Source organism: Pteropus medius, unplaced genomic scaffold (assembly GCF_902729225.1).
Source record: "Pteropus medius unplaced genomic scaffold, Ma_sr-lr_union100, whole genome shotgun sequence".
Taxonomy (NCBI): Eukaryota; Metazoa; Chordata; class Mammalia; order Chiroptera; family Pteropodidae; genus Pteropus; species Pteropus medius.
The window spans coordinates 5,999,552-6,026,619 of record NW_024347790.1 but is presented as its reverse complement, the minus strand read 5'-3'; the positions used below and the strand labels follow the sequence as shown (position 1 = coordinate 6,026,619).

General features: G+C 38.5%; 1 long non-coding RNA gene across 1 annotated transcript; it reads left to right on the top strand.

The window, feature by feature from the left end:
• Nucleotides 1-3,036: 3,036 nt before the first annotated feature.
• On the top strand, nt 3,037-17,478 carry LOC120614660 (uncharacterized). Its single transcript, XR_005656039.1, has 2 exons — nt 3,037-3,291; nt 17,007-17,478. It is a non-coding gene; the product is annotated as an uncharacterized LOC120614660 (long non-coding RNA).
• The last annotated feature ends 9,590 nt before the right edge of the window (nt 17,479-27,068 follow it).

Here is a 27,068-nt window from a genome sequence, read left to right as displayed (position 1 = left end):
ATAATTTTTCTCTTCTCGTTCTTCACCATGTTATACAATTAATGGTATCAATACATTCAGATAGCAATTCTCTAGCCACAGAGATAGTTTAGCTTAACATTAAAATCTAGTTCTTAAGAAGTTGTAGAGAACGTTGGTAAATTTTTCCGTTATCTTAAAATTTCTGCACTATGGAATATTATTTGTCACCAGCACTCATCAAATCCATTGATCTAAATTATTCAATATGAACAGAACAAATACATAATATTATTTGTCTTCCAAATTAATAAACCTACTCAATGAAATTAAAATGACTATATGTAAAACCAAATTACAATTAACAAATTACTGTTTTTTTATTTATAGAAGTACTTTTTCCTAAATAAAATCAGATAATTTAATATCTGCAAATAACACGTTTCCGATTTTGAATAGAATTTGAGAAATCAGTATGATGTGTATTTAACTGCTTCAACTATTTTTGCTTTGCCTGTCTAGCAATATCTATCTTTCTGTAGTCTATTCACTCTATGTAGAAGTTTTGAATTTTAATACAAAAGAAATCTTATCCGTGGAGTTTTAAGACTTGAGTATGAGAGCAGATATGGTTTCTATATTTAATCCAATTGAATTTTTGCATGTTCTGCCTCACTTACATTTCCAGTATGTTTTCCACTTAAAATTTATTTGATTAGAATGTCAGCTAATATGTAACTTTTGAGAAATCTATAATTAACTTTAGCAACTAGTTTAATTTATTAAATTTTTTATATTTTCCATTTACTTTATTAAAAGCTTGTCTGATGTATTATACATCATTATTTTTGCTTCTCACAGGTTTCTTTCCAAACCCTTCTATCTACACATGTAGCAATGTCCCTAACCAGCTAGCCAGCATTTCGCAAACTTTCTCAGCTAGAAACTTACCTGTAAAAAACTGTGATGCTTGAGATAAATATTTGCAACAGTGGATGTTCCATTTCAAAGACCAAGAGCTCAACACTCCACGAAACAGTAATGAAACCTCTCAGCTGTAGAAACCCAAGGCAAATAAATCTCTTGACCTTTGAAAAATGTAATCATTGTCATTCCTTTTGATAAGAAGCTTTCCAAAGCAGAAAACAACTTTCACTCTTTATATACAAAGCTTTTTGAAATATAAAATTTTTGTTTACTTGAAGATATTTCTCTATATTTGGGTGATCTTATTTGGTTTCTACATGGTCTTCAAAGGCACGGTCTGATTTTTGTGACCTGAAGAAAGGGAGAGCACACAGAATGATCTAGGCAGAGTTAGAAACAGTTTCTAAGTGGAAATATGGATATTTTAGAACATAAAAATGTAGAATTTCAGTGGCACTCTAAGAATGTTTTAGAGTTGACCTAAGTGTTAAAATTGATGAGTTAAATAATAGTTGCTTAACTTTGCCGTACAAAACATGGTCCTCAGACCTCCAGCGTCAGCATGTCAGAATCTCGAGGCCCACGCCAGACCTACTGAATCAGAATATACTTTTCCCCATGATCTTCAAGTTGTTTGAATGCACATAAATTTTGAGAAGTACTGGCTTCATCAACCTCCTGAATCAAAGAATGAAAATTCAGACAAATTGAATGGTGAATTCTGTGTAGGACTAAAAATGGTCAGTTAAAAAAAAATAACGAAAGCTACAATTTGGAGGGAAATCAAACTAGTTTGCCTAAATTCATTTGTAGAAGAAAATAGAAAAGTTTGATCTTACTTAAGAAGCATTCTCAGAAGCAAGTGCAATTTAACAAGTATCTTGGTCTGCCCAATGTCAGAACAGCCGTACGAAAAAGAAAAAATTTCTGACAAGTCATGTAGAGCTGCTTGGGTCCACTTCAAAAACATCCGGATGCTTTGATTTTAAAATAATACATTTCATCAAAATTATTGGTCTCCTAGTGATGCAGCCTAAACTAGGTCCACGGCTCCCTTATAGATGACATGACATTTGCATACCAATTACTCTATGTGCCAGGCATAGGGAGAAAAACGGGATTCTTCTCTTGTATCATAGGTTTCCTGATGTTTCGGACATTTGGCCCATGAGTAGACAGTGTGATTTAGGTGTTAAGCTATTGAATAACAGGATCTTGTGCTTTCTGATAAAGCACTTCAACTGAAGCATACTCAGCGTTTTCACCAAGACGCAATTTCTAGAAGAAGTAGTTGAAAGTGGCACCTATAGAAGAGAGACATTGACTTTATTTTTATTTTATTTTATTTTATTTTATTTTTACTGGAAAGAAGAATGAGTTCTGATCCCAGTTACATAATTGGAAGCACCTATTGCATCTGTGCCTGAGCAGATAAAGGGCAGTAGTTTCTGAATCAAATTAAGTCAAACATCATTTTATCACTAAATTACTGGAGTCATCTGTTTATTCTTGTAACTCCAGATGGAACATTTTAGGATGAGTGGTGACTTCCTGATAAAGAATTATTTTTATTTTACTGATCTAATTTGTTTATTGTCCTGATAAAATCCTGGCTTATTTCCCATTTTAGATGCAGTTGTTAGAACTTCCATGAAACCAGATGAATCTTGATCCAAACTACATATGAACTGATGATATGTTTTTGCCAAAGAAAACGATCACTACAAATTAGCCCGATTTCACTGAGATCACATTTCTTCAACTCGGATTCAGCTTTTAATTTTGAAAAAAAAAAAACAACAACTTAGAAATGATGAGCTCTACGGTCCAACTCATTTCACATGAAAGCAAAGTTATGAAAGAATTATAGAATTATGATTATAACAGTGATACTTTAATAATAAATATAAAGTATAAGATGCATTCATAGTTTTCTTTTCAAACAAAAAGATACTCTTGTAAAAATTACTTTCTTTTCTAGCAACTTTAAGAGTGTGATAATGTCATATAGATGCATTTTCAGAATCTGTATGGTTTGAGAATTTTCTCCCATTGTTCCTCTGAGATGCTTAGATTTCTTTACCTATTCTCTTAGAGTTAATGATTAAGGAGAATGTAGTTGAATAGCTTTCTGTACAGTCACTCAAAGTCTCGTCAGACATGGTGCTAAGCTCTTGGGGAGAAAGCAGTCCTTTCCTTTTAAGAGTATACACTCTGTTTAATATTTCTCGTTAGTCTGCACTCAGTTCTCATCTCTGGAGCTATCCTTAAACATAAGAGCATAAGAATCAGAGGAGTAGACTTTGCTTGTCCTTACCCAGCTCAGCGTTCTAAGTTGTGAGAGACCAGAATATGTGTTTCCGGAAGATACACGTGTTTGTTTCACTGCATGCCATCCCTATAAAGGTAAGGAAAATCTCACCATCCACTAATTGTCCTCTTATATTATGAACTAGTTAATTTTTTAGTTTACTTAAATCATTTCATTTTCCTTTTCATGTTTAGACTCTATAACACAAGTTCACATTGCACTATGAAGAGTTATAGCTTTAATATTAACTTTCAACTTTCCTCACTGAGCATTGAAGAATTTCCTCCTTGCACTAATGTCCCAGGATCTGATGAACTAGCTATTGTTCTTCTTCCCTATCGTTTTTTCCTTTTTGCAATTTTTTTACATGAAAAAAAAAATAGCCTTATTCAGTATTTACCTTCGCAACTGCGGTTCTAAATTTTTTTGTTTGTCTTCATCAACATGCCCTCCACAAATCTCATCATTTCACTTGTCTTCTCTGGAACTTTTACAAGTCAATTATATTTTATTACAAATAGATCTATTAAATTTTTGTTAGTGAGCAGATACAGAGGAAGACCTTGGCATGTAATAAGCCCATGGTTAATTTAGATCGATGATCATTATGTATAGTAATTTTAAATGTGGGTATTTTTAAATATTCTGTCATATTTTAAATTCTCTTTTAATTTAATTATGTTTCTCTGTTATTTTATACTTCTATTTCTATGATTATGTATATCAGACTTTATCACTTGGTAATAAGTTTTAAGTTGTATGGACACTGAAGGCGCTTTTCGCCAAAAGCTAAACAATTGTTTCTGATCATTCATTAATGTGTTTTTCTGAGTTTTCACATGAAAAATTTAAAAAATATTTTAACCAAAATGTTTTAATAGTTTATACTGCAGGAATTTTCACATCTTGCATAAAATGTGACTCTAGAGATCACTTTTCTTTAAAAAACCTTTTCTGATGCTTTTACTAGTGAGATTTTTGTGTATATGCAATTCATTCCAACCAGTGCTTGCTGATGCTGGGCCGTAGGCAGCTTACCATGAGATGCCTGATCTTAGAGCATTTACAATTTTAAGGTAGTCACAATTTTGTGCTGCTGAATGTAACATGTACCTGGGCACACATTCTCCTCTTTGAAATGTCATTCTATTGACAAAAGTCGACTTAACACAATAGCCAAAACATGGGGAAAAACCCAAATATCCATCACCAGATGAATGGATAAACAAATGTGATACACACACACGATGGAATATTATTCAGCCATAAAAAAGAGTGAAGTCCTGATACATCCTATAACATGCACGGATCTAGAAAACATTACACTGAGTGAAATAAGCCACACACAAAAGGGTAAATATTTTATAATTTCACTTATATGAAATATCTAGAGTGGTGAATTCATAGATATAGAAAGTAGATTAGAGGTTATCAGGGGCTTGTAAGAGAAGAGATTGGGGAATTTTTGCGTAATGGTTACAGAGTTTCTGTTCAGAGTGACGAAAGCCTTTTGGAAATAGTGATGATGGCCGTACAACATTGCGAATGTAATTAATGCCACTGAATTGTATATTTTAAAATAGTCAAAATGGCAAGTTATGTTATATATACTCTTACCATAGTTAAAGGAAATTAATAGTTTAATATAATAAACACCATGATTGTACACTTTAAATGGGTGACTAGTATGATATATGAATTATATCTCAATGAAGCTGGTTTTTTAAAATAGTAAATTAAAAATTGGGGTAATGGAAACATATTCCCCTTTAGTGCTCTTGTTATCTTTTCTTTACAAGAAAATATGGAAATAATAATTATAAAATAACAAGAAAGGTTTCTACTCTCACTTTGAAAACCATGGAGTCTGGGCTGATTCTGAGAAATGTGGAAATCAATACACATTTCTATAAGGCCCAATCATCATTTATGCACTTTCGAAAGACTTAAATATCGTGTCTCACTCTATATCTGGTCACATTTCCAGAAAGCCTTTAGGTGCTTGTAATGAATCATTTCGTGTCCCCCATCCCACCTCCACTCCCACCCCCACCTAGGAACTTTGTAAACTGCAAGAATTGCTTTGTGTCTGAAGGGCCCATGAGTCTCTGAGCCACATGCCCTTGCCAGCCTGCCAAATCCTCAGCTGCCAAAAGACTAGCCCGTGCTCCCTCGTATAATGAGTATACAAAAAAGGCCATGTGCTTGGAGGACTTGCCCAATTCTGTCGGCTTCATAGAGAAAATAAATCTCTGAAGAAGTCCAAGAGCGAGCTACCATCTGGTCAGACTCCTGGCTTTCTCAATATGGCTCCCACCGCCCATCGCCAAGTGTCAGGAGGGCTTCCTGTATTGGACGAAGGCAGGCTGCAGAGTTTGGGGCCAATACGCTAAAATCAGATGGGAGCCTAATGAGGTGGGACTTGGCAGACCGATTTCAACCTGCAGTCTCATCATTGTTTCTGGCACATTCACAGAAGGTCAACATTTCAGCAATAAAAATTGGAGCAATTTAATAGCTGGCTACGCAGTTGCTGACTATTTGCTCATTTTTTGAAGAATCCACAACACATCCAAGTGAAAACATACCCAACTGCTACGACGCTGCATCCCAGATGACTCGAAGGCAACACCGTTGGAAAAAACTGTGGAACTGTTTTTACAGTGCCGACACTTTGTAGCTATTTGGCCCGCTTTCCACACGCTTCCATCTTCAATTCTAAAAGCCAAGGCCAATTTTCTTTTGCACAGGGTAGGTGATGCAACCAAAGCCCACATCTTATAAGAATCCTTCTTTTACACTAAAAGAGAGCATGAAACTTGTGCCTTAATTGTCATTACACTGGCCTTGGTGATCTGTTTTGTTTAAACATGAATCGTGTTTATTCATTGAATTTTTGTCTTTAACATCTGAAGTCGGTAGTAAATAATATTAAAATATTAAACTATATTCATATTTCAGTTTCGTCAGTAAGGTTAGAAATCGCTGATGGGGTGTGCAAATTGTGACCCAGAAAGGTCAGCATCATTTTTGATGACTCCATGAGAGAACTGAATATTCCTACTGTCTTTTAAATTTATTGGCAAAGCCAGTATGTTACTATTTTTCTTCTTCGTCTAAAGACTCTCTTCTATAAGTTCTCCAGGTTGGCAAAACATCTATAAACAGTTGTCCTCCAAATCAAATTCTTCAGCACAAACTGAGCCTCAAGATCACATTGTATGCAAGATGTTTCTCCTAGCTGGGCTGGGCTGTGGTCTCTTCACACTCAACGTGTGCTACCTTCCTCAAGGCAAGCTCGTGTTCTCTCTCTCTCTCCCACACACACACACACACACACACACACACCTCTACTATTCTTTACATTCCTTCAAACTGGGCATCTCTAAGGTACTCTTCCCTCCTTTACCTCTTTATCTAGTCAGACATCAGGTCCTATTGGCCTGGTCTCTATCCCTTCCTTCCTCTGAAGGGATTCAGAACATACCACCTCAAAAGAGGCCACTTTAGCATAAATAATATTGACTATTTAGAGCAGAAGGCGCCTGAGAAAGCAAAGACACAAGGCGGGCCCCATTCTACTTAAAGGCAGGGCGTAAGATTTCCCATGAGAAAGGTGCGCTCCCTGCACCAGGAATGAAAGAACATTCTCCTCACTCGAATCAGGGTGTCAGTGCCCAAATGGACCTGCACAAACAAACATACTAAAACAACCTTTGTCTCCCATTGGTTTCCCATGTACTTCCTAGTCATCATCCCCCAATTTCCTGCCTCAGCCTTTGTCTTCCCGCTTCACGGATTTATTGTTTCTTTGTTTAGAAAGTATATAAGCTATCGATCCTACCTGCTTCTTATTCCGGTAAAAAAAAAAAAGAAAAAAAAGAAAGAGAGTGAGAGAGAAGGAAAACAATCCGTTATTGCCTTTGGCATCGTATGGAATGAAATAAAAAGTACAGATGTGTCCGTAGAATCGGTTATGCATGAGCTTCTTCACTTTGGTTCACACTATCCCCTGCCAAGGAAGACTCACTCTCCACTTGGTGGTTGTCCTCATTATTATTTTTTTTTTATAAAATCTGGCTTGGCCATCCCAAGCCACAGTCCTCACTCCCTTTATAGACTTCACTAAAAATTCAGTTTTTAAAAAATGTATTATACATTTGATTATTCTTTATTTTATAATGCTTGCATTTATGTATTTATTTGTCCTGCATGTCCAACTAGACAACGAACTCCCTAGGACAGCTTTAGAGCCTGGCATTCTCAGTGCCACATGCAGTGTGCTGTATTTATTCACCTTTATCAAAATGTTCACTGCAGAGTGCTCGGCCTGAGGATGTGGCTAGTGACCAAGGCATTCTCAACTCTCCTGGACATTGTTTATTGAAGAAAAAGAAATAGGTCATTAAAGCTGCAGGATATGAATTAAGGGCAATTTAGAGTGTTGTGAATGCATACATTGCTGGAGGACCTAATCTAGGCAGGGAGTTTGGGAACGTTTTATGGAAAAATGATATTTGAGTTGAGACCCGAAGGGTGAGCGGTCAGGGCTTCATAACTGATAGTAACTCTCTGACCAACTTTACCGTAAAGAACAGACAAAAGTTCATCGAGGGATTTAGAGATTCGGCCGATTGTTACGGAACTTCAGTGTAGGTGAATGACAGTAAAATACGTGGCATTTTATTTCATTTCCAACTTCTCTAAAAATCTTCCTTAAGAAGAAGGATCATTGTATGTTTGTTTTTTTGGTTTAGCTTTTTTAGAATAAATTATTCTTTACACTGAAATGAACAGTTTTAATTCAGGCTAGTAGACAAAGAGACAAGAATTGAAGTCACGGGTTGAGGAAATTAAAGCAAGGACGAAGAGAGAGACGTCTGAGTCAACAGACACATGTAGGAAAATTCCGTGGCTCAGCCAGCAGTAGGGGTGGGTGGGACCAGCCTGGCTTGCAATGCAGATAACTAACCAATTGACACTTAAAAGACAGAACACATGGTACTGAGAGTCGTCTGCTTTTTTTTTTTTTTCATAATTTAATCATTTCAGTTGCTTTAGTAGGATTTCTTTTCATATCAAAGTGTTTGCAAATGTTATGTGAATTAATCAATATTAAAGCTCCTTGAGAATTCACGGTCTCCAGTGCTTTTGCTTACTTATCACCTTCTTTTGTGTGCTGCAGGAGAGGGGTTTTTTTCTTCCCAGAGTATTCTAAATAACAATATGAAATATGTTCTCAAATAACATCAATGTGTTTAATAGCTGCAGCAGTCCCCCCTTATCCTCAGAGGGTGCATTCCAAGACCCCCAGTGGACGCTTGAAACTGCAGATAGCATCAAACCCTATATATACTGTGTTTTTTCCTTATATAATACCAATGATAAAGTTTAATTTATAAATTAGGCAATTTAATGGATAAAAGGCTCATTCTTACCATAGAACTGAGCAAGCTCAGCATATGATTTTTTTCTTTCCTTATTAAATTTAGGAACTTTCACCTTTTCACTTGAAGGAAGCACTTCACGGCCTTTCCTTGGCATGTCTGAATCACCAGCATCACTACCCTTCCACTGTGGGGCCATTATTAAGTAAAATAAGGATGACAAGCTCTGCAATACCATGACACTCGATCTGATAACCAAAGGTCAGGGAGCGCCTACAGCATGCAGATATTGGACAAAGGAATGACCCACGTCCCAGTTGGGACAGCATGAGATTTCATCACACTGCTCAGAATGGCATTCAATTTAAAACTTATGAATGATTTATTTCTGGATTTTTCATTTAATATTTTGGGACCACAGTTGACCACAGGTAACGGAAACCACGGATTGCAAAATCACGTGTAAGTGGGAGAATCACTGTACTAAAATTATACAGGGACTCATGAAGGTATAAATAATAAGAAGAAAAGGTATCTACAGATTCTTTCCCTATAGCTGTGTGAGATGTCCATTGGAGGCAGTGTTGTTCTCTTGCTATTTACCCAAATCTCAAAGGAATGAGTACAGAGCCTATGGGCAGATCCTGATACAGAACAAAATGATGTGATCTCCCCAATAACCAGTTTGCCTCTCACAAAATTTCTGCAATTAATTAATTTGACTCAAGGGAGACACAAATTTATTGACTGCAGATGCAACACTGTGCACCCCCTTTGACAAGTACAGCTAGAATTAAATGTGGAAGATTGTGGGTACATGTGTACAGATAGATCTAGAAAGTGAGCTTTCCCAGAACTCCATAAAAAAGCCCATCGGAGAATGTTGTCATTATCTCTTATTTTCTGAGCCTGTAATAAGCTGGTGCTTTTCAAAAGGAATTCAAGAATGGGAGAACTCCATTTTCAAATGAGATAGTATATATAACTACCATATAAACACCGATACAGATAAAAATGCTCTGATTGAAGCTGGCCATTAAAGCTAACACTTGACTCTCTCCTTGTCCAGTGTCTGTGATGATGTCACTGTTCCTAGAGTTCTCCTCCCTGTAAACACAGACTTTCCTGGGAGGCTAAATCCAGATCAATATCATCCTGGAAGCCAGGGTACCTTGCAAGGCCTGGAGCTGCATACCATGATGGGCGATGGATAAACTAAAAATGTACTAAAAGAAACATTGTGGATCCCAGGGGGTCAAAATAGACAGACAACAGGACTGAGTTAAGTAGATGGTGACAGTGCAAGGTGGATCTTCGTGTAATTTCAGCTCAAATTGGCAAGCAAGGTTTTCGTATCGGGAGTAAACTCGAATTATAATTTATTGAAATTTACCAGAGTATTTGGATTTCCATGTTTTCTTGTTAAGCATCTAAAACAGCTTCATTTTGTATTTCAGTGTTTTATTCTTGTCATAATATTCCCAGACATGGGATATATATTCAGAGTTGAGTGAAAAGACATAAAAATGTATCAGAATTCGAAATTTGACATTGCAGCAATACTTAGCCAATGACTATTAAGAACTGAACGTGGAAATAGAGAAGATAAAACTTTCATGTGTTAGGAATTTATTTTTAATGAAGAACATTTTCCGTTTACTTCAATGAAGTAGTGTAAATCAGTTGATCATAAATTATGAATGCTGATATTCGAAACATGCAAGTCTACACTCAGACCACGAGAATAGTTGCTATCCTTTCATTATGCAAAACAAAACATAATCACAGCAGAGTATTTCAACGTGGAAAAAAATCACTAACATTCATTTTCATCTCTATCATCCTAATCAGTTTGGAATAGGCTTCCAAGTTGACAATATTTTACTCATTATTTTTTTCTCTCTGCTATCCATGGCTCGGATGCTTATTACTTCCTCTGTGTAGAGTAGAATTTTAGGATGAAGAAGAGAATGTAGTTGTTTCGCTTCGTTTAGTCATTTCTCATGGGCCCAGGTTCGGCTCTGAGTATGGTGTAACCATATACATCATACCTCTGAAGCAGAGCTGCCCAGCCAAGTCCATTCTGATCATCAGAACCACAGATGACCTGCAGGCTTATAAGCATGGGAATAAAAGTGTGTTGCTCTAAGCCACTTGGTTTTGAAGAGATTGGTTTCCAGCATTAATGTGGCAATAACTGATCAATACAGAACTTTAACCCATCCTACATCCTTTCTTCCTTCAAAGCAGATCTGCAGGAGAGAGTATTCAGTCAAAAAGTACTTGGGTTCAAACACATAGAAAAACAGGTTGCAGCTACATCATTAAAGAGTGTTTCTATCACCCTGGTGGTTACAATTAAAGCTAAAAAGGAATTCATCCCAGGCAACTCACAGGGCTTTGTTGCTCATAATTCATAGGCTCAAGATTTTCACAGAAAATCCATAGATGAAGTAACTAATGAAATTTATTCTTAGGATAAGATGCCGATCTAACTCCTGTGGTGATCAGAGTTTGCACATTTTGCCCCTTTGTCAGGAGAGGTTAATTTCTTGTCCTGGCAGGATTATTAACATCCAGAGTGTGTTTTGCATGGGTCATTATTTTTCCTGTTCGGTTGGTAGAAAATATATAACTTTCACTGCCACACAAAAACATTTTGGTGATGAAATGAGAAATTGCAGACAGTGTGTTATGGATTAAAATGCGGGGCTGCGGGGAGAAGTCAGGAATTCTAGTTTGGTGCCCCATCTCCGCTGGTTTCTAGGTCTGTGGCCTTGAGGAGGTGCTCCATCTCTCTGCCATCTGTGCTCTTGCATATGGGATAGAAGTCATATCTTTTCTACTTACACTGCAGTAATGTAGATCAAAGCCAGATCTACATTACTATGTGAAACAGATATTAGGAGGCAATGTATTATAACATGGGAAAGCACTGGCTTTGAAGTCATGCAGATCTGGGTTCAGATGCCAGTTCTGCCATTTACTGAATGTGCGATCTTCGGCAAGTTACCTCACCACCCTGAGCCTCAGGTTCCCCTGAAAAACATTGGGTCCTAGCACCTGCTCTAGACTTGTGGGTACTAAATGGGATACGGAATGTGAAGCATTTAGCACAATGCCTGGCATAGAGAGTAAGGGCTCAAAATATAGCAGATGGTTTGATTGCCACGCATTATTTTTTTCAGCATTTGTTGATGCAGTAGTACTGGGTACGTTGAAGCTTTACTGTCCCACTGTCCTTTGCTATAGGGAGATGGTCCAAAATTCTGCCAATCTGGCCTTTGGTTGCAGAGATGCTGAAGACCTGTTCTCTTCCCTCACTTCTTCTATTGATGATGAGTGCTCTCTTCCAGACTAGAGTTTTTACCAGCTGCCCTGCTCCCACTTTTCCTCCACCAGTTCGAATCTCCAGGGCTCATGTTACATGATCACATCTGGATTAGACTGAATCCAGGAGGGCCAGTCTCATCTCTCCCCTGACGACGTCCCATAATTCATTACCCCCCAGTTTGGTATCTCTGCATCTGGCAATCAGAATGTGCCAGGACATAGCTACAGTTTACTCATATTAAGGAAAATAAATCACTAACTCTGGGCCCTAATGTCAACATACAAGGTAAGGAAGAAAAATCCTATTATCGATTGGTAGAAAAAATAAAAAAGCTCATACCCCACAAATGAAGATCAGGGAGCCATAGGTTTTCCTGTCATCGTATCAATAAATATTTCCAGGAGTACTAAAGAATTCAAAATTCACTTAAAAGTTCTAACCACTTACTAAGCTAATGTGTTCACTTTATAAAGGAGCTGACATCTTGTTAGGTGTGAGGTAACATTTCAGTAGAACATTTAAAAAATATTTAGTTTATCTCAGTTCAGCACCATGTCACTCCTATTGTAGAAAATTTAGAAAAAAGAAGCAAATTTGGAAAAAGGATCAAAAATCACACATAGCCCTCCCACTTACAAATGATGACTATTCACATTTTGATGTATTTTTTTCCAGTCACTTTTGCTGTGGACAGTTTTTAATTAGACTATATCCAAGTGAAATGGTTCTGACAGAAGGCTGGGCGTCAGTAAAGATATGCCGATGTCTGGGCCTTTTCCAGAGTCACGCTGGAATTTTGCATTTTTGGCTTTGGGCTTTTCCAAACCCCCAAAATCTGGGCTAGCCCTCCAGGGCATCCAGAAAGGTTACTTAAATCATGATGTTGACAAACAGTTGCTGTCTTAAAAACCTGTGTCCAAACCTCAAACATTTAACTAAAAAATTACGAGACGACTTTCAGCAAATTGAAAGGAGCCACGTTATTCTCAGTTCTGCTAAAAGGAGAATAAAATGTTGCAATTGACAATAGCAGAGGCACCTTTCTCGGATTTGTTTTTCTGAGTGTCTTCCATTTGGGATTTACAAAATCTACACAAGCTCCAAAGAGGGTAAAAAAAACCACAACACTGCAATTTCCTGTCTATTAAGCCCCAAATGGAAAAATAACGAATACAATGAAAAACTTAGTTGACAGACTCATATATATTAATCCCATTGCCATGGTTGAGAGATGGAAAATTATTATTGAATAAGACTCTTTCATCAAATCAAATATTTCTTAATGCTCCAAAGTACATATCTGGCATCATTTCTGCTTTACACATCTGCTTTCCTCTTTGAACTCATGTCAATCTAAAGGCTGCATGCAGCTGCACAGTTCTAAGATAATTAGTTCTTTCTATTACATATTATGATTGATAGGGCAGACCTCAAAAACATTCAGAACTTAGATTTGCATAAACTCTGGGCAATCGGAAGACTTTTTCAAAATTCAAATCAATCTTCTGGGAAAAAACTGTACTATTTCCCGATGCCTTCTTGGAGTTCTATACATTTTACCTCTCTCTGAATATTTCTCTTTTATTCTGTTTCTCCACATTTTTATACTTCGTCACTGGCAGGACTTCATGATCCTCCTTGGACTATTTCAGAGATGACCAGCCTGGAGGAGGTGACATCTGCCCTGATAGATATGCCAGCAAAGCAATACGAAGTTGGCTTTAATATTAAACATGGAAGATTTTGCCGGCATTTCCTTCAGAGCTTCAGAAATTCTTTAACAGCTATATAAAAGTGCTTTTACAGTTATCTCCCTACCAAAGATGAACCACCCCCAATCCCTGAGGACGCCGATGAAGCAGCGAATGTCACGCATTGTAAGTTTCTTCCGCGGCAGGGCAGTCCTCCCTAGAGACGGTTCCAGGGCATCGCAAAGAACGAGGATTCCAGGCGTTCTTGTTTTATGAGCAATGTGTTGTGTCTGCTGAAGGAGCGAGGAGGCCAGGAAGGAGGCGAGGTGAAGTTGTGACAGCCAGGGCGGGCGGAGCTGGACTGAGGGCGAACAGGTCACACTCACATGGAAGAATATTTTAAGCAAAACGCGTTGTTCACGCCCAATCCACGCGAGCCAGCTTGAACTTGTCCGAAAATACCACTCAGGTGGCCATCCCTGACAAAACGCGGTTTCGTGAACACAGTTTGAAAAGGAAATTTCTACTTGTCAACAACATTCTTACTTGATTGATACTTAGTGAAAAGATGGATCGTATTTTCCTGGAAGACTTGCCTTCCCTTTAAAAACCCGAGGATGAAATGTCAAAATGTCTGACTCTGTGTGCAAGTTGAGTTTGCAAGCATGCCGTTGGTTTTATGCTGCTTTTCTTCTTTCCTGCTTATGGTTCCTATTAGAACTACATTCTGCTCAGCCTATAAGTGTTATGGCTGTCGAGTTTATTGGATTTAAAATTTTTTTTCTTTAGAAATTTATGTTATTTACATTATTTCCTTACTTTTACAAAAACAAATTTCATAGTCTGTCTACAATCTTGCTGGTGATTTTAATCTGGTAGAAAAGCATGTTGTTTTTATTTGTTCTAGAATGTGTTCTTCTCCGTCGCGCTAGCAGGGTCTGATGAGAGAGAGCACACAAGTCATCAGACCACTCAGTTTCTCTTACCTTGTTCTTTTTCTTTGACTTTCATGACCCCACACTGCCCTGGTTTTTTTCCTACCTTTCTCAACATCCTTCCTCTGTCTACACTGCCGGCTGCTCCACGATCTGAATTGGACTTCTCAACCATCAGTGTGAAGCTCTTTCTCGTCTTACACCACAACTCTGTTTGGGAGGTAATAGTATTCATTTTCAGAGCTCCCAGATTTATCTCCCAAGCTCAGATCTCTCTTTTGGGGTCCAGAGTCATAGTCAAATGCTTAATTGACACATTAACTTTTCTGTCTCAAATTCGATATGCTGAATCGCACTATCATCTTCACACCTGCTCCCCCTTCATGTTTCCTCATCCGTGGAAGATTAAAGATGCTGCCAGTTTATTTGACACCACTTCCATCAAGAGGTGGTAGCTACGTGCCCTACCCTTGAATCTGGAAGAGGTTGATCGGAGTGATGATGTGAAGTTTCTAGCAGCTCCTTTATTTTGTCTTGCAGTGTATCTGGAACAGAATTTGTTACCTGAAAGTAGGATGCTTCCATAACCAAATATCAGATCATGTAGCATCAGCTTTGGGACCAGGTAGTAGGTAGAAGCTGAAAGTGTTTCAAGGAGGCGGTTAGTGAGGAGTCAAAAAACAGTGATGAAAATGCTGGAGAAAAGAAGACCTGTCTCATGTAGTGGTGAAAAGTATAGCAAAAATGTCGCCTGCAGAATGTGGAAAATAGAACGTGTATCTATTTTGGACTTGTGGATCTGGATAAGGAGATTTCCAGACAGAATGTCAGAAGGCCCAACTAGTTTCTTTTATCCACATATGACAAAATATGAGAAGAGACAAATCAACTTAAAAAAATATTCTGTTAAATTTCAACCTCAGTTTAGAGAAACTATAAAGGAGCCAGGACTTTCTGACTTCAAACATAAACTGTTTCTCATCCCCATTTTCATCCAGGAAAAAATTATCAATGTCAGAAATGGCTTTAGGGCGAAGACCGAATCCAGGGCTCCCGCTTGGTCTTAGGGCAAAGGTCTCAAGCGTGTGGTTTTAAGATTCTTTGTTGAGACCACAGAATGATTGAAAGGTGTGTCCAGTAGGATTTCTGAAAATCAGAAGGCCTATGTTTAAGATTCATAGATTTCTTTTTAAAGAAAGTGTATCAGCTAGGAATGAAAGGGACAAACGGTACCAATAAGAAAAAGAGGTGTTTGGACCCCTGACCTTCCATGGGAAGGAAAGAGGCTGAGAAAAGAACTCAGCTGCATTGTGGGTTATTTTTTATGGAGGAGGAAGGAGGCCTCAGAGAGCAGAGCCAATAGCTCTGCAAGCTTATTCCCAGGGAGTAAGAATTATTACTCTGATCGAGGAAGTGGCCATGGGTGCTGGTGTGAATTTCACCCTTGCTAAGGACTGCGACAGTATGTGTTCTGCCGTTTTTGGATGGCGTTATTGCTCTCCTTTCTTGGTGTCCCCTTCTCTCCACAATCTTTGAACATCTGAGTTCCCCAGGGCTCTGTCTGCTCTTCTTCTTTCTCTATTCGTATTCTCTCATAGGGGGATCTTTTCCCATGTCATGTCTTTAAGAGACATCCACAAGCCGATAATTCCGAAATTTTTATCTCGGGCCCAAACTCTTTCCTAAACTCCAGACTGAATTATCCTACTGCTGCATACTTGATGCTTCTACCTGGATATCTACTAGACATCCAAAACTTAACGTGTCCACCGTCAAACTCCTGAACTTCCCCTACTTCATCTTTCAAACCTGGTGTTTTAACCTTTCCCCAGCCCAGTGAATAGTAGCTTCATTATTCCAGCTGTTCAAGTCAGTAATCTTGGATTCTTCATGGCTCCTTTTCCTCTTTCATCCCATCTCCCACCTATCAGCTAATTCTATTGGATCTATCTGTAAAATCTATCTGGAATCTGACCAGATCTTAACACCAGCACTATCACCGTGGTATGAGCCACCAACATCTCTTGCCTGACTTAATGCAATAGCTTCTCAACTGGTCGGTCTACTGCCCTTCTTACCATAGTCTAGTGGTCTGCCATGATCGCCCTTGGCTTCCTGTCCGATTTCATTTGCTTCTACTCTCTTCTCCACTTCATTCTGGGCACATCGGCCTCTTTGCTGTTCCTTGAACAGGTTGAGCGTATTTCTGCCTCAGGGCCTTTGCACTTACTTTTCTGTTTTCCTGAAATGTTCTTTTTTCCAGATGGTTAATATGGATCCTTGCCTCGGCTTTTATTCGGGTTTCTGCTTAAATATCACTGCATCAATAAGACTGTGTGCCAAATCCCTTGTGATTTTAATGCCCCTAGTATTTTTGGCAGCTGGAATTAAATGATTTAGTTCTTCATTAGGCCTTTGTTCACATGTTAATCCCTCTTCTTGCTTCACTCCTTTTGTTCTCAGGAATGCAGTCACAAGTTGCTGATGTCCTGATTTGTCAAGCAGGAGGAGATAACTTCAGGGTCTCAAGGAGAGTTTCCGAGCTTGTTTTGCAGAAGGAAAGAATGTCTCCATAAGGTAGCAGCAACCAGCTGCTGGCGTCCAGGAGTCTGATGTGAAGAGGCGTTATCTACAGCTAAAGAAACAACAGGCTTCTCTCTCAGCTTCCTGGAACTCTCCTCCCCTCTATCTCCCCTTTAAAAATTAAAACTCTTCTGCTGGGTCTGGAACTTTGGAGGTGTGGTCTCTGGACCTTAGTCGGCTGTCTTCCTAGGCTGCCGGCTTCCTGAATGAAGCAATCTTTCCTTTCTGCCCAATACTCGTCTCTCTAGTGTTGGCTCTGGAGCAGCGAGCAGCCATACTTGGGTTTTTCCGTAATAAGACCTCCACTCACCTTGCAGAATAAAAGAGCTCACTCCCACTCTCAGTTCTCAAACTCCCTCATCCTGTTTTATTTTACTCAATAACACTATTGTCTGCCGTAATATGGATTTGTCGTTTATCTCTTTGTTGTCTAAAGTGGAAACTCCATGAGAACGAGGACTTGGGTTTTATTCTGTATTGTATCCCCAGTTCCAAGGACAGTATCTGGAGTGTGGTAAAGGTCTCATAGATAGAAATAAATGAAGCAATAAATGAATGAAGATAGATTCAGGAATCATTTGGAGAGATGCGTTTGCTCAAGAGTTCTCAGGAGCCATCTGAGACAGCTGGTATCAGAAGATGAGAGTGTTTCTTTGCTTTAAGGGAGCATCCTAAAAAATTAAACAGAAAACAGAACATGTTATAGGAAATCGTACATGAAACAAACAAACAAAAAACAAATAAGTAATATTGACCCATCTTTCCTCTCCTTGGTTTGTTATCCAGGTGCCCTGGGCAATGACAAACTGCATTAGTGGTCAGTGTGCCCGCTACAATTTTTCGTACAGCAGTTAGCTTACTTTGATGGCTTTAGAAATTTAATGGAGATCTTTGCTTTGAGCTCCATCTTTATTTGTGGTAGCTTTACCACTGGTGGCATTTTAAAATTTACAGCTTCATAATTGGATTAACAGTGCCATTATTAGATTAAGAGTTTTATAATTGAATTCCTGGTTCCTTAGTAGGTAGATGGCTCCCCTACCTCCTTGATGATCTGAAATGCAACCTACATGCCAACCAGATTACTTTTTTTTCTATTCCTTACAATGAACCTAATCCTTATTTTCATTTCTATGCTTTGTCTTTTTTCTTTCAGGCTTTCAATGCTGACGCATCCTTAAGCTCCTTCTTTTTGATGATGTCTCTGAGACCTTTCCAGGTCCACACCGAACTTTCCTTTCGCAGAGCATTTTGATCTTACAGTCCCTTTCACACAATTTTGCCCTTAATTGTCCTCTGTTTCGTGGACATTAACTTTTGTAAGGTCTTCGAGGGTGGCGCCAAATCTTAAAGCATCTTTTTATGACCTGCAAGGCTGGGTACACTGAAGAGAACACATTACATGCTGAATAACTTTGTTCAGTAAAATATGGCTGAAACTGAGTGACAAGCCATATAAACCTTAGTACCCAGCAATATCAAAGGAGAAATTGGAAATGAGAGAGTTTCTTGAAATATTAGTGATTCCATTTTGGGACTCGAATGCCAATAGTGAACGTGAATGGAAAACAAAATTAACTACTACCATTAATTTTGAATGGTAGTAGTATCAATGGAAAATATTTTCAAGAATAAAGAGCAGGGCTGACAGCAGCAATAGGACATGAGGCAGAGTTTGGGCAGAATTACTGCACTTCACAGGCAGTTAAAGTTAATTCAGCCTCTCTCTTCTTTGGGGCCCAGAATGGCACTCAGGAGCACAAAGCTCAGGCTGTATTAAATGCTTCTCAGCTTACTTGGTATTTGGGTCATGTAACTTTTTTTCTTTCTTTCTTTTTTTTTAATCTCCTGGGCCACCAACTGCACCCGAGACAACAAGCCTGTCATCCTTGAGGAAATTTGGGAACACAACCCAAAGGCAACATAAATGACAACCATTAGACATATGTGCATGAAGTCCCATTTCTCTAGATGTCTTCAGAAGTCTGGGCTACCATGTGGCTTGTCTAGCATGATGATCACACTGCATCACCACAATCTCTGTGGCTTTCTAGGATGGTTAAGGGTTTATCACAGACGAGTCATCGGGAAAAAAGATTTAGAAGAGACAATCCTGAAACACAAAATACTCCAGAATGACATCACTTCAATTAGCAGCTTCTCAAACAGGCATGGAGTGAATGGAAGAAGACCAGCCAAACAAAGAGAAAGTGCTGTCCAGCTGGTGATTCACACAACTGTGCTCCCCTGCACTGTTCTGCTGGCAAGCCCAGAACAAATTGTTTATGAGTAACAAGGTATCCTTGAAGTGAACGTTCGCAAAGGAAAAGACTTAAAAACACATTATCTTCAGAAGAAGCAATTGGGCCTGAGTGGTTTCTGCCCAAATCATCTGCGAGTGAATGACTTGCCTGAGGTACACACACGCGCGCGCACACACACCCCCACCCACCCACCCACACACACACACACACACACACACATTCACACTCACTCCAGAGTACCTGGAATGCTTAGGGACCCTTGGGCTTCAAACATTAGACACACATCAGGTTACCTCAGATGATGAGGACTTACCTCAGATGATGAAGGCTCCATGTTTAAAAAAGAAAAAAATATCAAAAATTAAACTTAAAGTTACTTAAACTTAAGCTCCCTTTTGAGAGGAACTGACTCCCTCAGACACCAAGGTTAGAAATCTTTGACCCCTATGTATCTTTCACGGTCATTTTCTAATCTCACCTTCCCATCAAATTTCCTCATATTCTAGTGAGTTCTTATACAATCTCTCTGACTCCACTGTTTCTATATTCTGATTTTTCATGTGTGATGCACATTTTTTAATATTTTTAAATTACTACCTTGATTATCAATGCCAAAAATTTCTGAGTGCCTGTCATGTATGGTCCTTAACCCTGACACTGAAGAGACAATAAGAGCAAAACAAATGTTCTGCATTTAAGGAGCTCCCTGGGTAGTGGCTTAGAGAAATGCGCCAACAATAATTACAATAAAACATACTATCGATAGAGGCAATAATAGGTGCTAAGAAATGTTTGGATCTATACCAAGGAGCTTAAGCACATTATTTTATTTAAGCTTTTCTGTAAGCCTATGAAGTAAATATTTACCAGACTAAAATAAATCATTATTTTCATAGTAACTATATGATTATACAGACAAGGAAACTGAATCTCAAAGGGCTTTGGTAAAAGTGAGTACGCGGCAAAACTAGAATGTGAATCTAAATCACTTTGATGCTAAAGGGAGCAACGAGAATTCTGATGCTTTCTGGCTCCTCACTTATAAAGTGCTCCTCAGCATCCATGGAAGGTTCCTGAGATTATAACCAGTAGATGCCTAAGGATATGAGGCAGGATTGCAAGCGCCTCCTTCAATGATTGTTCCCATCATTGATTTTGGAATGATGGAGCATTTCCCAGATATTACTTAGCTCAGGTGGTGCAGGTACCAAGTTCCTTACTCAGAGCCCTTGCATCTGGGAGGAGAGGAAAACTTTCAGGCTAAGGCGCTGGGGCGCGAGCATCTGTTTTTGTAAACCTGGAATCCATCCCACGCATCCATTTAAATTAATTATGAAATTACTAAGAGTGTAGATCTTAAAAGTTCTCTTCGCAAGAAAAAAAAAATTGTAACTATGTGAGGCGATGCATGTTTATTAAATTTATTGTGGTGATCATTTTGCAATAGGCACATATATCAAATCATTTCGTTGTGCACATTAAGCTAATACGATGTTATTTATCAAGTATATCGCAATGAAACTGAAAACAAAAAGTCTAGGAGAATACCATTGCACACAGGCCCACGGCGGAAAATCACGACACGCAGAGTGTTATGGGAGAGGGACAACGGTGTTTACGGGGTTCACACTTTATAATGAAAGAAAATGCGACAAAGAGAAGTTCAGTGACTTGCCCAAGGCAACACAGCTAGTAATCGATGGAACCAAGATTTGAACTCTTTGTATTTGGCAAATCTGGTACTAGTTAGAAATTAAGCTAGAGTTGGCCAAAAAAAAAAGTTGAAAAAAGAAAAAAGAAAAGAAAAAGAAAAGAAAAAAAATTATAGAGTTCATAATGGAGTTGAAAAGAATGGGAACTTGGCTTTTATTTCTGTTTACATGATGTACACCAGAAATGTGAGAATTTCAAAACCCTACAATTCATGCGCAAAAATGAATGAATGAATGAATGAATGAATGAAAGAATGAATAAATAAATGGAAATGGAAATTTTTGCTCTGATCTTCGGAAGGGAAAAAAGGAAAATTTTATAACCATCGAACTGGCAAATTTTTAAAATCTATAATACCAAGTGAGGATTAGATCGTGGGAGCTTGGAAATTCTTACACAGTGCTAGAGAGAGAGTGTCAACGTTATTAGATCAACTCTTAAAAGCAAATTAGAAAGACTGAGTAAACTTGAAGGTGTTTGGGCCCTGGAAGCCAGCCACTCCATTTGTGATACAAACCACAGAGACACCCTCACGTGTGGCACAGCGGATATTTGTAATAAAGAAAACCTAGAAGTAGGCTAGATTACCAAAGATAGGAGTATGACTAAATATACTGCTGTCATATAAAGGAATACAATATGGCAGGTATATGAGTGAATTGAATTTACACATGTAAGGTTAGACAAGTCTTAAAAATTTATTATTTAGCCAGAGAAAAACAGATGGAAGTATGATATCATTTGTATGAAAAGTAACACCATATTTTGTTAGTGGTCACCTATACGTAAATTAAACTTGTAAAAATACTACCGTAATATTAAATACAAATCCAGGATAGCAGTTTTCTCTAGGGAGGGAAGATGGAGAATGAGATTATAATAGGATATACAGAGGGCTTTATAATACCTCATAACATTTCATTACTTAAAATAACGTGAGATAAATGTGATAAAGTATCAAGAATTTATAAAATAAAGTGCCATGTGCAAGAGCCTTTATTTAATCTGTCTTTATATTACTCGCCTATATTTTTAAAATTTTTAAATATTACAAAAGAAATTAACTGTGATCTTATTTTGGGGCTAGCTACAAATTGCAAAGATCTGGGATACTGATTTGTAACTAGTAAATATAATTTGGAAATAATATGAAAATCAGCTACTTTGTAAATTAGGGAGAAATCTTAGTGCAAACAGTCTAGCTTTGATCAAAGTCAGGTGATCATTCATAAAAGCTTTAGAGAAAACATCTGAATTGAGCAATTTAAAGCTTTGAAACTAATCTGGATTACTGGATGACAAGGTGCTTAATTACGCTGTATAATCCGCACAGTATCCTGCCCCATCCAATCCTACTTAAGGTGCAGAAATTATTATGTATTTGGATAACTCAACAGATTCTTTTCATAAATTATGTGTATATATATATATATATATATATATATATACACACACACACACACACACACACACATACATATACATACACTCACACACACACATATAAGGTAAGGGTACTACGATTTTTTAAAAAATATGTAAACAGGGAAATGAAACATTTTAATAGCTGTGTGCCTCCTCTCACAGTTTTCACCTCCCAACTGAAATCCAAGAGATTTAGATAGTTTTCTCCTCACTGAGCTGAGAAAAACTGGTCCCCATTTCCTATAAAATAATAACAATTTAAAAAACTTGACATAGATAACAATGCCAGTTCTCCCCAAAGGCTTTTCTTTACTCTAGTTATTATTTTTGATCTTTTCATTATCCCTATGACTTGAGCCAATGGATAGCAAAATATTATGCTATCATGTTAGCTGCAGACTTCGGCCAGCATTTTTCTAACAACATTTAACCATAAATTTGGTGTGTATGTGTTCTTTTCCTACAAAAATATCTCTACAGTAAATATCACGTATATCCTTCAGTTTATATAATAGCCTTCCCACTATCTCTTATTTGCTAAGATACCCAAATAAACTACTCTTACATTTTTCTAGAATTAAATATTATTATTTGTATGATTGTGTTTGTCTGAAGGTCTAATTAGGGCACATCTACCTAAGGCCCAGGCACACGGGTCCGCCATCTTTGTTCCTTGTGATCAGCTACAAGATAACTACAACCATCGTTTACCGAGTGTGTACAAGGTTGTAGGCATCGGATTATCACATTATATATCTTCTAACAAAAACTCTCTAAGGGAGTTATTATTCCAATTTGTCAGATAAACAAACTAGGGCTTGAAAAGGTTAAACTTCCATTGCCAGCACTGATGGATACCTGCAAACGAACAAACAAAACAAACAAACAAAACCTCACAGACACAGACAACAGTATGGTGGTCACCAGAGGGGTGGGGGGGTGGGAGGTTGAAGAGGGTAAAAGGGGTTAAATATATGCTGACAGAGGAGATGAGATTTTGGGTGGTGAGCACACAATGCAACATACAAACGATGTATTATAGAATTGTATAGCTGAAACTTATATAAACTTAGTAACGAATATCACCCCCATAAATGTAATTTAAAAAAAAAAAACCAAAAGCCACACCAATTTCCGAAATGGAGATTTGCAAGCAGGAAAATATTTTAGGCAGTGCACCTGGTAACAATCCATAAGGATATGAAGGAAGCAGGATGGGACAAGGAGAGAGCATGAACTGTGATACCATCACGCAAGGAGCCTCCGAGGATCCCACAGAGCTCAGATTGGAAGGGTCTTCAAAGTTATCCCCAGCGGAGGCACAGGGCCTTTGCCCTATTACACTAGCTGCTCTTTGCGAGCACGCTGCTCCAAGGGGAGCCAGTCTCCTGATGATGTGGCAGCTCCCAGAGATGGGCTTAACTGTGAGCTGCCAGCAACTGACACTCGAGGGGAGTAAGAGCCTGGAGTCTGGAAGGCATCATCTGGGTGGCATTCCATGCGGTGCTATTTCTTTTTAATTCTATGGATGATTGCAAAACAGTTGAACCTCCATATCGTGACTTGCTCATTTGGCATTGTTATCAACCAGGGCCCCGGAGAACTGTGCCTACTTGTGTCTTCAAAAATAAGAGAACCGAAATGGAACATGGACCCCCACAGCAGTATGACCTCACCTACTAGAGTATGTCACCATCTACTAAAAAGTCTTTCATTTTTATTATTTCATTCGAGGCTCAAAACAACCACCTGAGGGACTCCTGTTTTACAGAACAGTCCACTGAGATTCAAAGACTGCTAAGTGCCCAAGTCACACACGTAGATTTTTTTTTTGATTGATTTTGCTGTCAGTACTCAGTTCGTATGGACCCAGTTGCTTTGTGTGATTCTGCCTAGTGTCCAAAATGCCAGGGTGTTAATGAAACCTCAGCTTTTCTTCATCTTTAATTTCTGACAACCTTTTAAGCTTCCCTCTAAAGTACAAGCCCAGTACATCCAATGACTTTAAATGCTGAAGAAAACACAGAAACGGTGAATCATTGCATAAGTGTCTGCTTTATAAGTCACCCTTAATGAGGGAATCTATTAAATTATGCATTTTAGCACAAAATAAACCGATTGGTCTTGACAACCACTGCATCTTACTTACCCACATGTACTGGAGACAGATGAAACGTCATAGATATGAATGAACATAGTTAAGGAAAGTTTTTATGCTTAGTATCTCAAGACAAAGTGGAATAGGCTGCTTTAAAGCAATATAATATGTCAACATGTAATGTTCCTCTTTTTCAATCTGCATGGGGTGCGCCCTTAGCTTTCCACACAGTTTTTCTCTAACATTCTCACGGAAATTCTTTTCCTCCTTTTCTCTTTCTTCCTTCCTTCCTTCCTTCCTTCCTTCCTTCCTTCCTTCCTTCCTTCCTTCTCTCCTCCCTCCCTCCCTCCTTCTTCTCTCTCTCTCTCCCCTACTTCACTTTCTCATTTGGGTGGAACATATCTTCCGAAAACCTGAAAAAGGATCTATTGGGAATACATTTTTTTAAGAAGTGGCATGTCTGAAAAGTTTAGATTACACTTACTCTTGATGTATTATTTCACTAGAAATAGAATTATAGATTGTAAATCATTTCTTATTCATTTTGAAGGTAATTTTACATTTTCTTCTTCTAAGGTAGTTGTTGAGACACTTGATGACATTCTAATACCTTTGATATGTGACCTGTTCCCTGACCCTGCTAGCCTCTCCTTATACCTACAAATCCCCGAAATGTCACAGCGATGGTTTTTAATACGTCTGTCAATTTGTTAGACAAAGCGCGGTATCTTATTATTTATTTAAATCATGGACAAATTTCAACTGAAAGGACAGGAGTCACCTTCTGGATACTTCTTTACATAATGAGGCAAAAAACCCAACAAAACAAAACAAAACCACCCTGCAACAGTAACGGTCTTAGGAAGTGGAGAAATCCACCAGACTCAGGACACTAGTTAAATTAGACCCATTTGTCAAATAGATTGAATTCTGTTCATGTTTACTCCATTTATCAAATGAGACAACTTTCCTTACTTAGGTGTGATTTTGCTCCCCAGCTGCATTTACTTCATGGCATAGAGAAAAGTAGACAGCATGGACCGAATGCCAAGGGAAGAAAGTATTTAGTGCAGATTTCTATTGTAATACGCCAAAATATAAAGTTTCTTTAAGCCAAATAATGTAATGAAAAATTAGAAACCCTTGCTGGTAAAATCGATATAACGCTAAAGGAATATATACATATATAGTTTTGAGTTGTCTCATGAATTAACACATGTTCTCAAAGTAAATTTTAAAATTATGTTAGAGTGAAATTCGCGATAGTATACGTGATTTGGCTTAGCAATTAATCTTAAATAGGATAAAAATGTCAATACATAAAAAAGCATCCGATAAAGATTTTTAAGCAGAGCTAATTAGAAATCACGATGCTCAGACAAGCTGGAGCTGCATGCAACCCACAGAGCTGCCCGGCCAGACGCACCTGCGTACGTTGCTCCGCCCACACCTCAAATCCATTCTCCCCTTGTCTCACCCTGGGCTGTGAGCTCAGAATCGCCGGCTTGTTGGGACTTCAGGCTTCCTCGCTCTCCGGATTCTGGTTTTGTTATGACCAAGAAGAAGCATTGGCAGGAAATCAGACGGCAGGAGGTGAGAGAGGGATTGCCTTCTTTATTCCTCGCCCTCAAATCCCCGCAGTCGCTCGCCCCCAGCCAGGATCTGACGGCATTCTTTTACAAACAGCAATTCTTGGACAGCTGCAACTCCCCCTGGGTTCCAGACACACCAGTCCTGTCCCTTGGTCCTTCCGGCCAGCAGGTGGTAACGGCTTCCTGCCCTTGTTACACCTCAGTGTAGGCCATCCCTTTCACACTTTTAAAGTCCCCTTGTTAAACTCAGTTCACTTACAGCCTTTTGAGTGTGCGATTCTTCCTCCTGGCACTATCACTGGTGAAGCCCACTCTCCAGCCTCCTGTCCCATCATGCTCTGGGTGCACCCTTTACTCCAGCCATAAAGAACTACCTAAAGATGTCCCAAAGTTTCTAAGCTTTAAGTATGCCATTTCTTCTCATTTCTCTTTATAACCATCTTCTGTTTGTTATTTACAGCTCCCTTCCACGATCACCTTCTCTGGAGACCCTCGCCTGATGCTGAATGTGACTTAGATGTCTAGACTCTACACATTTTTTTTCACCCTGTCTTCACCTTTTAAAACTGTCTAGAACATTTACCCTTTCCTGCCCCCTACCTGTGCATTCGACTGAAAGCTTCTTCAGGGCAAATGTCATGTCTCTGAGTGTCCAGCATTTAGAAAGAGTCTGTTGGCTCAGCTTAATTCATGGAATCAATTAAAGATGGTTGCAGTAGGTTAAACATAGGAAAAACAAAAACAAAAACAGAAGGATGTTGGTGAATGTAAATCAAGGACGGGAAGGCAAGAACTATAAGAGGTTACCATGAATAACTGTGGCTTTGGGTACCACCCCCAGAAGATGGGA